Below are 13044 nucleotides of genomic sequence, written 5' to 3' on the forward strand. Positions count from 1 at the left end.
CTCAAAGCATTATGTCTGAAATGGCAACCCAGGAAAATATGGAGAAATAATGTGCTCCCAGCAAGGCAGTGTGCAGAGAATACCTCATCCACCTTTTCTACAGCTTTTCCCTACACCTGCCATTATGAGAAGCTTGTGTATTGTGGAAGACATGCCACAAGTTTTTTTATTTGTTGGCTTCTTGAGCAGAGAGATTAGGAGATTGCTGTGGGCCTGTAACGTGGAGGAGAAGGTCTGTAGGTCTAACCCACTCAGGAAACATGGTGCAACGGTGGCAAGCATAGTCAGTAGTTCAAGACTCAGTACTGTGGGAAAGCAGCATGCTGAGGCTTGCTGTTGTCATGGTACATGTCTCTTGCATCTCACAAAGTGGGCCAGGGAGTATTAAACACCAGCCAGGATGAAACAACCTCCAATCGTTGCCCATAATGATGGAGAGGTTGTAGCTGGGAAAAGGAGTTTAAATGCACCTGATGCTGTATTGTATTTTGTACAAGAGCTTCCCCTTTCAGCCATTTCGGGCAGAACGTTGGCGACGCTATCCTCCATGCTGACTTCTGTCCATCCATCCTCGTGGAGTTCTTAAGCTCTGACTGTGCTGAGTCAGTCAGTGCTTGTCCGCCCTGATAAATCCTCCTGTTGACAGTGGTAAACTATTGCAGTGAGCACAACAGGAATAACAGGCCTGAAGTCAAATTAGTGTGGAGGCAGGCTTTAGAGACATAAACAGACTCCTCTTCTTGTTTTTGCCCAGTAATGTTCTATGGATACGTGCATTTTGGAGAGTTTTCTCCAAGTGGGAATTTCCATCTGGATGCAGTATTTTCAAGAGGGCAATCAAGCCAGGGCCCTGCTGGTTGGATGGGGAAACATGATGGCTCATCAGTTTCCTCTGTTGGACAGATGCCACTATGGCTGCTCACCAGCCGCTGGATGGAGGGTGACATCCTCTCAAGGTGATCCCTAAGCAGGAAAGGGCATGCAGAAAGCAGACACAGCCAGACCAGATGTGCAGTGACACCGTTTATGATAGAAGTGGGACAGCAATGTTGTAACCACATGAACTTTAAAGGGACCATGATCTCTGTGACACAGTTGCTCTTGTTCCAAGGGCAGGGGCTGTTTCCTGCAGTTAAAAACATCAAATAATTAAAGGAGAAAAGAAGTGGTGCATGGAAGGAAGACACTCTGAGATGCATTTTTATAAGTCTTTGTAATATTACACTTCCAAGACTGTCAGGCATCAGTGTCGGGTCCCTCATTTGTTTCCAAATATGCTGACTGTCAGAGCACAATGCCAGGCTCCGTGTTGGCTCGGGCTGGAAAGGATGATTTTGGAGGTCTTGTACAATTTAACTCTGTAGTGAGACAGAGTTAACTTAACTGTCTGCAGGCCTTTGCTGGTGTATTTTATTGATTATTATATGAGGCCAGGGATTTTGTGATGGTACCTTTATAAACACCTGAAAATAAAATGTTTGCATTTCACTTTGAGGTCTGACGCTTAACATCTGAGGACCGTACTGTAGAGCTGCAAGGTGAGAGGCTGTGGGGCTCCAGAGGTTAACAGGGTGTCAGGGCATGAGGCCAGCAGCCTGGTTACACAAAGGATCAGAGCAGTGGCTCTTGCCTCAGCACCAAGTCCCCAAGAGGCTGAGAGCTGGAATACTGGAAAAACTGGACTGTTCCTTTCTCTTTCCCAATCAATCCTGTGTAGCAATCAAAGTGAAAAATTGGCACATGACTCTTAATTGCTGGCCTAAGCTCCTGCACTAGTGTTCTGGAAAGGGGCTTCAGTGGTGTTGCGAGGCCTGTACCTCCCCCAGAGAGCCAACAACGCTGTAGATTCATACTGCCTATGGGACATGGAAGAAAAAGCCAAAACTTTGGTGCATATCTTCCATCTTGTGTGTGCCAGTAGTGAAACAAGACTTTGCGCTCCTTCTATTCAACTTGGACAATTCTTCAGGAAAATGTCCCCATGACCTTTTAGAGTTTAGATGCTGCAGATCTCCATAAAGACCTTCTGCTGCTTTGTTGAGCAGGAGGTATGCCAGATTAGGCTGAGAATAATGTCGCAGTGACTGGAGTTACACAACTAGTAAAGTGCATGGGATTGACATGATGTGGTATGAGGGAACCCTCAACGGTTTCCATTAGTCTGGATCAGGAAGTTCCTCCTCAGCCCCTCTCTCAGAAAAAAATAAGTAAAAAACTCCCACATGCAACCCGAAGTATAAAGAGCAAATCAGGTTTACAAAGTTCAGTTCAATCCTTGGGAAAAAAACCCAAAAACAAACAAACAAACAAAATAACAGAACTAATAAAGATTTATATTGATAAGTATATTTTTAATATGGCTGTTTTGGTTTTCACAAAAAGAGAAAAAAAAAAAAGAAAGAAGAGAGTACAATTGAGGTAATTGGGGTGTAGATCAATGCCAGGGGATTTCAACACTTTAAACACATGTTTTTTTAACCTTTCCCTCTGTTTCCAGTGTTTTCTTGGGCCTTTTTTTTCATAGCACAACCATTGCACTTCCTGCTGCATTCCCTGTGGTATGGGCATATGGATCTGAGAGCAATCAGTGGGCAGTGAAAGTAATGCAGGTAAATGAAATGGCTCCTGAAGCCTGGGAGAAGCATGTGTTGGGGAGAGTATTTTGTTACACAAAATCCACACTGGTGGAATGTGGCTTTCTTCCCCAGAAATCATTACTTCATGTGATCAAGGCTTGTGCAAATGGGGGTTGACTGTGTATTTACTCAACGAAATGAACACTGAGATTACATTTTGGAACATCTTTCTAACCCCTTGAGTAATGTTGACTTGTTCCCATTCCCTACCCTTTGGTTATTATCTGCTGTTTAGTGTCTCTTGTTTAATCTAACTGCCTAATGGGTCATCTTTTAGTGTTACCTGCCTCAGTAACACGGTTAAAAGCCTGCAGTATATGTCAATACAAGCAGCACAGAAATGAGCGGCCAGCAGGATTAAACAGGGTGGACTGGTTACAGAGACAGTCAAGTTCATCAGATAGCAAACTGCCCATTTGCCTTCTAGCTCTTCTGTAAGGGGTGTTTTATTTGTTTATTTTGACTAATTCTTAAGCTGCGCCCACACAATCCCATTGCTTTGGTCAGAAGGCATTTGGTTAAAACTGCTGCTGGATCAGATACATGTTATTCATATGGCTTTGGGTGCATGACTGAGAATTTTCAGAAGTATGGACTGATTGGAGGTGCCTCCATTTTTGAATGTTGTGCTTAAGCCACTTGGAAGACATTTCAGAAAACTGTCCCCAAACTGGTTCCCATAGTATTCAGTAAGAGGAGCAGTCACTTTGTTCTTTGTGACTGCATCATAACCTGGCAAAACTGGGTCCTTAATCTCACTGTCTTCCCGACTTCTCCCACCTGTAATGGTATATTTGCCCCCTTCCGATGGAAGTCAAGAAGGTCTATTTGGTAATGCTTAGAGTACTAGGGAACCCAAACAAAAAAGTAGCACTAAACTGAAAAGCACTGGCTGTCTTCAAGTACCACTATTTTTTTTGCCAGTGAACAGCTTTAGAAAAGTGTCTCTGATTTTCAGCTGGAATTAAAATTCCATATGCACTATATTAAGTGGCTAATTATGTCACTCATTTTACAGCCTTCCTCTGAATGACTTGATTGAAATGAATGGATTTTAATCTTGGGGTGGGGAGGGAAAGGAAGGACTAAATACTTAAAGGTTTGTTCTGTTTCAGCACTTGCATTCTGGAACATAAGTTAGATGTTTAAAACAAATATGGAATGTCTTTCCTGGAACTATAAACTGGCCACTTTTGCAGTTTGATTATCCCTGCCAGGATGTGGTTGATTGACAGGTAGTTTAAAGGGGCAATTCTCTGGTTCAAGGAAGCAAAGTAAGGCAGAGGGGCAATAGGAGGAGAGGAAAGTGTGAAGGGAAGTGTTCTAACTTACAATCTTATTTATTTGGCCATTAAAATCTATTCAGTCATTCATTAAACTTTATTCATAAAATTCATTATTCATCAAAGCACTTTGGGGAGTGGGGGGGAAGAGCTGAACAGCAACAGTCATTATTTAACTAGCAATTTCATCACAGAATTAGATCATGGGGCCAGATTCGCCTCTGCATTTCGGCAGTTCAGTTTCACTGACATCATGGAATAACTACTGATTTAGACTAATCTGTGGCAGAACAGAACCCAGCCCATACTGCTTCTTTAAGAGGATGCCTTGGGCAATTTCTTTGCTGTTTTATTGCTGGCTAGGTTTTGGGATGCTTTACAGATGGATAAAAAATTAAAGAAGTATGACAAATGGATCTTCTCACTGTGCAATGTTCAACTGAATCATTCCATTGAGATAGTTAGTAGGAGATGGATGTGAAAAGTATTCACATTAATAATTAGTAGCTCATTTTTAAGAGTTTTTTCCCCTGCTGTCCTGACAATTTTAAAACTAACAATTTAGATTTTCAGTCCTCACATAAAAAGTTCAGGGTGACAGCAGGGGACAGGAAGGGATCACACCAAAGCCCTTATTTTGTTAATATGATATACAGCATATAATATCACAGTAGTCAGTAATGGGAAAGAACTACTAAATCGTTGAATTCATGCCTTTGCAAGGAGAGGTGTGTTAGGTAATGGTCACTCTTCATAGCAGCACTGAAATTCTTCTTCCTAACTGTGATTTTTAGCTATATCTCACTGATGGAGCAGCCCACATGAGGCTGAATGGGTGACTTAACACCTATTAATTGGTGCACAGAACTGTCTGCAGGCTCTCTGCCTAGAGGCGAATGTCATGCTTCTGGAATTTCAGGCAGAATTTCTAAAACTCCTTTCCCTTCATTTTGCTCATCCTAGAAATCCTACATGTTATTTTATGATTTGGGTTCTCACTGTAAGACTGAGATACAAGATATTCCTTTCTATATTAATGAACAGCAGGTCAAAAGACAGCAGTAAGGAAAGCTGCTTTTAAGGCATTCTTTGTCTGTACCTGATCGTGTGAGTATTGCATCATGGATGGTGTGGGACTGGCTAGAAGAAAAGCCATAGCACAGCTGCTCTGTGGGTCCTTGACTTCCCCCATTTCCGATGTGAGTGAAAGACTCAGCACTGAGATCTGGCACCAATCACGTGGCACCTGAGGATGTGGGAAGATACTGATCCACAAGTCTACTAAACCATGTGGTATTATGAAGGCATAACATGAACTTGAGCTTTTTTTGGATTTTTTGCTTTGCTTCCTTGAAAATCCTCCTACACTGGGACCTTGGACTCTCCTTGTAGAGCAGGGCGATGATGCAATTCCCAAGGAAACAGCCATGTGGAAAATCTGCAGCTCACGGTCATGGGGCCAGGTTCTCTGACGACAGAGAGTGGAGTAGTTCCCCTGGAGTCAGTGGACTTATTGTAGCTGACAGTCCATCCCATTGAATTTCCAGTTCCTTTTGTGGGAACAACTCAGTACATGATTTGATCTAAATTTCTGGGGCAGGGCAAGCCAGGAAGATTTCAGACTTCTAATTGGCATTAGAATGGTTTTAGAAATTCAGCCTTTGCCATTTTATCTTCTGATCATCTTTCAGACTGCACAGCTGTCTCTTGCTTTGACTCCTGTACAAAATCCACAGTCTCCATTACAGCAGTCTTCCCCTGGTTGACTGTTTAGAGCCTGCAAGGCCACAAAGGAAGAGCTGGCAATTTCCTTTTGGGATGGGCTGTGTGAGCTCCAGAAGAGGAGGTAGCTCTGCTTGAAAGCAGGGGAGCTCCTTACTGCTGTAGCACTCCCAGAGGGGGAGGGAAAGGGGATAAGATAGGGACCAGCAACCAGCATTGGCTCCCTGGTTCTCTGTGTCAGGTTCATATTCAGTGCCAGTATGGACATTGGATATGGTGGCAAAAGAGATTAGGCGGGCATGTGTTATAGGCAGCTATGAAGACTGGGAAAAAACAGTTGACCCTACACTTCCCCAAAACACAGAAGTACAGAGAAGACATCATGGGTTCATACAGGTTCCTGTCCCAAAGCTGCAGAAAATGAAAGAGGAAGTATCGGCAGCAGCTCTGTAGCCATTCCTTAAAGTCTCATGGGAAATGTAACCCATTGCAAAATAAGCCCATTCATGCTGCTAGCTGTACAGAGTGGTGGCTCCCACGTGTTTCTGCAGCATCTGGATGTATACCAACTGAAGACTGGAAGAACCCCATGCAAAATCCTAGAAATGTCTCAGAAGCATTTCCAGTCCTCAGAAAAATGACACATAGAGAAGGTATCTGCCCCACAGTTGTGTAATCAAGAAGCTGGAGAAACAATAGATCGGTATGCTGCCAAACCGTGCAGAAAATGGCTGACTCATGCGAGTATGCAATCTTAAAACCTGAAGTAATTAGTGGTAGATTCATAAGTGGGAAAAAAGTGCAACAAGACTGCTGAAAGAAAAGCTGTCCTTACTGCTAGTAAAATACAGGAGTGTCTAAAGCTGCTGTAAAAGCACCCAGCCAAAAGTGGAGCATAGGTGGGGTGGATGCAGTTAGCTCAGAAGTTAGAACTGAGAAGCATAAAATAATATCAAAAGCAAATGCATAAATATGAAACAGAGAACATCAGGGAAGACCTTTAGTGCTGTGAGAAAAATGTGCACAGGATAGAAAAGTTTGCACAGCGATGACGTTAATATGGTGCAAAAGGGCAAAAATAAAACTCTGAGCTATGTGCCAAGAGACAGCAGCAGCACTTAGTTAGGAGAATGAATGCTAGGGAGACAGTAGGACATTACAAAATGTATTAGATTGCAAAGGCTTCCTTAGAGCTATGCCAGGGAGGGAAAGGAATTATAACTATGCAAAGCTGAAATAAAGCAATGCAATGACCCCATGCCATTAGGCAGAGTAAATTACAAGTCAAATCAGTGATGCTGGCAACACCAAATCGTCTGCTTTCAGCTGCACCCAGTGAATTCGTCACCACACAAGAGCTCTAAGTTCAAAGCAAACAACTCATGCAGGCAATGCAAGCAGAACAAATTTTAAAAAATATTATATGTGCTGAGCTGGCAATATTCACTTGCATCCCTGCAATGAAGCTGTTAGGAGGCATATCAAGAAGTGTTTGAAGGGGAGGATGTCTTCCAGGCATATAATTGCCTTCATCTATTTCCATCTTTACAACTGGTGCCTCCAGGAGTGACTACAGCATAAAAGGAAAAAATAATTGGAGCAGTAGAGGGAACAGAAAAGGAAGACATCTTTAACTAATGTCAGGGGCCACCACAAGTCACAGAAGCAGTGAAGTAACTTCAACAAGCACTAAAAGAGTGTTCAACTGAATGGCTACAAGTGAGGAAATATGCAGTTTGGCGAGAACAAAACATGTTCATGGTACATGGGGTATTGACAAGAACTGTTGGATAAGGAAAGAAACTACCTCACCACATCCAGGAAAAGCACAGGTGCAAATGGTTGAGAGCACCACTGGGATCAGATGTGAGGTGGGAGAGCATCAGCGCTGTCAGCAAGATGTATTAAAAGGACTCTCCGGGATCAGTGTAATGGCTGCTGATGTTCTGGGGATGGAGGCAGAGATCATGTGGCAGAAGCTGTGATACATCATGATCCCATCTTCATCTGTCAGTTAGAAAGAGTCAGGGAATAGATCTAGAGCTGGATAAAACCATAATGGTGTTAGGATTGTTTGCACTACCCTGTATGAGACATCTGTTGATCTCCCAAGGGCCAGGACTGACCTCAGCAATCTAGAGCAATACAGCAGCTTCCTACTCTCACATGCACAGACTCCATCCAGAGTCTGTTGGGATTTGTAACCTATCTGACAACTTTTCTTCCACAGTTTTCACATATGTGCAAGTCATTGATATAGCTCGTGAATAAAGATGCAATATAGACAACTGGTATCATCACAGGATGCAGCTATCACATGTGTGAAAGAACAAATTATCCCACCTTTAAAAAGAGGCAGATATGTAACATATTGCTAATGAGGAGTGCTAGCCCTTAGAAAAAGACACATTCCACTTACTAAACTGTAGCTCAATTTTAGTATCTCCAGCAGAACAGAGAGACACAGCCAAACAGAAAAACAAAATCTTTCAATAATATCTACAAGTGGAAGGACTACAATTCAATAATATCTACAAGTCAGTATAACCATGACTGGGAACCCACCTGAGCAGAGAATGATCATAAACTATTGACAAGCATTTTAGTTTGCTGCTGGCAGCCCTGCATCATCTTCAGCACATGCCTGTGAAGCATTCATGCTGTTTTAGGTATCCAAAATGAAGAAAAAGGCTGACATGGTTATAGCTGCCACTGTACACAGCCCAAAAATATGTCAGCTGAATGTGAATCTGACAGAAACAATGTAAAGACACAGAAAGCCTCAATCAAGTCAAGTTTACCACTTAAAGGATTTGGAAGAAACCCAAGATGAAATCTTGTGTGACCTTTATTTTTTCTATTGGAAAGGCCAGAAAGCAGGGGAAAATGTCCCAGTTTTCAAGAGTAATGGATCTACTGAGACAGGTTGAATGTACAGGAAATCACAATACCCGGATTGTGGGGAATGGACATTTTCTTTGAAAATTGCCCAGCTCTTCTCTGGAGCTGCAGGCTGTGCAGCGGAAGCCAGTAATACTCTGTCTTGGCCAAATATGACAGAGGCTAGCCAACATCTGACGGTCTGTTGTGGCATGTATAGGCCAACCAGCAAAGAACAAGTGGAAACACTGCTCTTCCCACTGTCCATGGGGAGAACAGGAATGCACCTCCCCACCCCAAATCCAGCTATTTGGGCTGCTACTCAGACTTCTGGTCAGTGGATGAGTTTAAAGCAATGAAGTACTTCAGCGGGCAGAATATCCCATGTGGTGGGAACACAGATCTGTTTGCTTGCAGTCCATCCTCAAATTCACTCACCTCGATCATCACCACAGCATCGCCACCAAATGGCAAAGCCCAACCAGCACTGAAATACCTGAAATTTTATTAATGCCGAAGACATGAAGAAAATACATAGCATCTCTGTTCTTGAATGGAGAAACAATCTCACAGAAAGCCTGGCTCAATCTGCTTCCATCTTCTTGTGCCTCTAGCGGTGGCATCATTATTGCGACTAGCAACAATGAAAGGAATCACAGACAAACAGAAGAAACATGTGAAAGCCAAAGCCTCCCATGAGTGATGAAATAAAGACCTCCCAGAACTATCAGCAGGAGAAAGTATTCCTATCAGATTATTTCCTCTGGACATAATCATGTTCTGAGATGCAAACTATTTTCTTAAGCAGATAAGTTCTTGCTTATGTAATATAGCATTTGTAAACACATATTTCCATGAAACCTCAAATACATTAACCTGCTGTCCACAGAAGACACAGAAATAGCAGTGAATTATGCACTCTGCAGACCTGATTGACAGGGCATGGATCGAAGCAGAAGAAAAAGAGCAGTGATTGTGGGAACAGATGCAATACCCCAGAAAACACATTGATGAAGAACTCAAACAGAATGCAGTCATCTGTGATCACGAGTGAGTGATACACCGACTCCAACATCAAGCCCACTTCCAGGTGTATGCACGAGGCAGTACAGTACTCTGGCATGAAAGAACAGCCCCTTCAGATGCAGAGGAAAATAGCCTTGCTCCCAAAATAAGTGAACAGAAAAAAGAAAAAAAAGCAGTACATTGTCTATAAAACGAGACAGATGTTGAGCGGGTACAATGGTACCTTAAAGGTTCACGCAGATTGTGCTGTTCATGTTTAATGCTGTGGTCTCAAATGTGACCAAAGCTACAAAACTGAAGCACCCAACTGGGACTTGTCATGGACTTGGATACATAGGCAGAGGATCATGTCACCTTAGCAAGCATTGGATGAGAAGCACAGGAGGCTCAGAGAAAGGAATAAACCCACAGCACTGCAACGCTGTGAGCTTCAGTGAGCAGGCAGCTGGCAGGCTGGGTGGGAGGCAAAGAGGAGGCTGGGAGCGGCAGGGACCCAGTACACCAGGGACCACGGCTGTGGCTGGTCAGGCTTCCCTGCCTGCTGCAAAGGGCAGGAGGAGAAATGTACCTGGTGACCCTGGGAGACCTCAGAAGTGCATCTTAGAAATACATCCTTTTAGGGAACTGCACTGAGGGCAGGAATAAGCAACCACTCTTCATCTCTGAAGACTGTAAAAGATGGTGTGCTGATGGCAAGCTTTTCAAGCTTGAGCGGTGGGTGTCCACTGGCTATGGCCACCAAGTCTGCAAAAAGTACCAACCAAAATATACCCACTTAAGAGTCACTCAGCTGGAGATACAAGCCCTGAACAGAAAAATGATAGGACACCCACTAATCAAAAAAGGGCCTAAGCTCCCATCAATTTTATTTTCAGCCTGCTGTAATAAAATAAGCCTAGCTGTTTGAAAACTATTTGGAGAATGTGTTTTTATAGGCCTTCTGCTAAGGCCAAAGAGTGCTTGGGGTGCTTGTGGGACGGCAGATTCAGGTGCCAAAATGATGAGTAGGAAGAGGTGTGTCATACTGACACTTTAGACCTACCTCCTGTCATCCAGTGCTTCTGCAGAACACTGCAAAGGGGGGCTCCCCATTGCTAGCATTTCTGTCTTAGTATTTCTGAAGACCATTCTAATTACTGAAAGTGCCACCAAAATTGCAGTAACACTGATACTGTTTTTTATGCTGATCCTTTGCAGAGAAAAATCAGGGTGCCTTTGATCTGGATCACCTCTCAGGTGCTTATGTCTATCTTGATATGGCATAAGCCAGACATAGAAGTTAGAGAGAGAGAATATTTAAAGAATGAACCAGCTAAAACAAGATGTCAGCCCCCAATCGTACATTTCTTAAGATTACAGCAGACATACTGCTGGATTCCAGGTCTTTGCTAGCACTCACGACAGGAAGCTGCTGCAGTTAGGGAGCTCTGCAGGGTCTTGTCACTCAGAGAGCAAATATGGGCTGAAAAGTGTAATGTCTTTTTCTTTTTGTTACATCTTTGGGTAATGCAGATACGATCTCCAGCTACCAGCTGAACAGTAAATCAAAATGCTTGCAAAACAAAAACATGCACACACACAAAAGAGAAAGACAAATAAAATACATTCCCTTCCCAACAGTAGACACAAAATAAGAGCAGCCACCAGTATTTTTATTCCTTAAGCAATTTTTTACTGTCATTGATGTCAATTGGCTTTAAAACAAAGCCTCAGCTCCACAGTTAAAAAGAATGCATTTGCCATGTTAGTCAAAATCAGTCTTACAGGATCTCACGTAAATTTCTGGACACAAAATGCATAGTCGAAACAATTCTGATCCTATGTTTGTTTCAAACACTTACATTGCATTATGAATTACAAGACAGTAACTTCCTTTAAGGGCTAAAATCCATAACTGGAACAAAATGACAAGCGCACCTCTTCAGCACTGTGGTCTCCTTCCACCATCTGCTGGGTTTCCTTTGTTATTGCAGGAGTTAAAAGTCAGGCTCTTTTTTAACATGATTACTTATTTTAATTTTCTCCCCTTCCCTCATCTCTCAGGTATATTTTATCACTTATGAAGTTCTGAATGATGAAGTTTTGCTAATCCTTACTGAAATGTCATATCTTACCAAATTTATTGCCAGATATGAGGGTATTTTTTAAGAGAAAGGAAAGGTTTAATTTGTTTTTGTGAGCATAAACCCATTCATTTTTGGTTATTTTTCTTTCTAAAGTGAAAGAACATTTTACTGAAAAAAGTAGGTTGTTTCCTGTCTCTAACTGACTCTTTCTTAACTGGGTATTACTCCATACCAGCATGAACAGGATTTTGGCTTGGACTTCATATCATAAGTCATGAGTAACCAAGTATCTCTTGCAACATTTTATGAACAGAGATCCACAAATTAGAAGCTACACAAAAGTTTATTTTCTTCAGAGTCCAGGATGAATCTGCCTCAATGTTGTTTAGGTGGGGAAAGTATTTATATAATATGAACTGAGTATATTTACATAGAATTATCAAGAGATGAGAAATGCTGAATTCCCCTTCCTCACACAAAGTCAAACATGCACACACCTCAATTCTATTTTCAGACTTGTTCTTCTTAGTAGCAGACATTTTAGGATGCCTCACAGTCCAGAATATGGAACTAGTTAGCATTTGTGCATTTAGTGTCAAAAACTATGTATCAACATGGACGTTTAGGACCTTTTTGGTATGTGAGAAGATCTCATCAGAAAGGTAAAGAAGGAACATGCATTTTGGCCTGGTAATGATGCTGAATCTAGAACAGGATTTTAAGATAGTTTGTCTGAGAACTTCCTTGCAAAGCTAACCAAAAGTTGGGAGTTTTCTCACTGGCTTTTGTTTCCCAAATGTTGTTGTGAGGAAAAATCTGCACCATGATCTGTAAACACCATTTTTTTTCAAGCACAGATGGTCAGAGATCTCTAGAGTGGACTTACCCAAATGTAACTCCAATATGAGCATGTATTATAAAACCAGTTTCCCGTGAAAAAGATTGCAAGATCTCCAAAGAAACAGCTTTGCTCAGCATTCATATATACAGTAATTTCAATGGAAACCAGAAGGCGTCTAGGCTAAGGTCAAATGCTTCTGGAAAATGCCATTTCTTTTTTTTTTTTTTTTTTATTTTTTTTTTTTTAAGGAAGCAATTATTTTACAATATAGTGTTATGCCTCTACAGTGGGAAGTTTCAAGAATTATGCAACACTGAATAAAAAAAAAGAGAACTAAGTAAATGCAGTGACAGGAGATGGAGGTCGAAGAAAACATCTTAATGTCAAGATTCTCAAAGATGGAGAGCTATTTTGGATGCCTCCATTTTTGGGTAGCTACTAGAGGAGAGTCATACTTTCAGAAAATGATTCAGCTTCTGAATGATGGGTTCCATTAAAGTGTTTCTATTGCCCAAAACCTGATGACTAGTTATTGTGGTCTTCAAGTTGTGTGATTATTGTGGTACATTTTCCTGAGTGTAAAAATGGGT

The sequence above is a fragment of the Strix aluco genome, chromosome 3, assembly GCF_031877795.1.
Source record: "Strix aluco isolate bStrAlu1 chromosome 3, bStrAlu1.hap1, whole genome shotgun sequence".
Taxonomy (NCBI): Eukaryota; Metazoa; Chordata; class Aves; order Strigiformes; family Strigidae; genus Strix; species Strix aluco.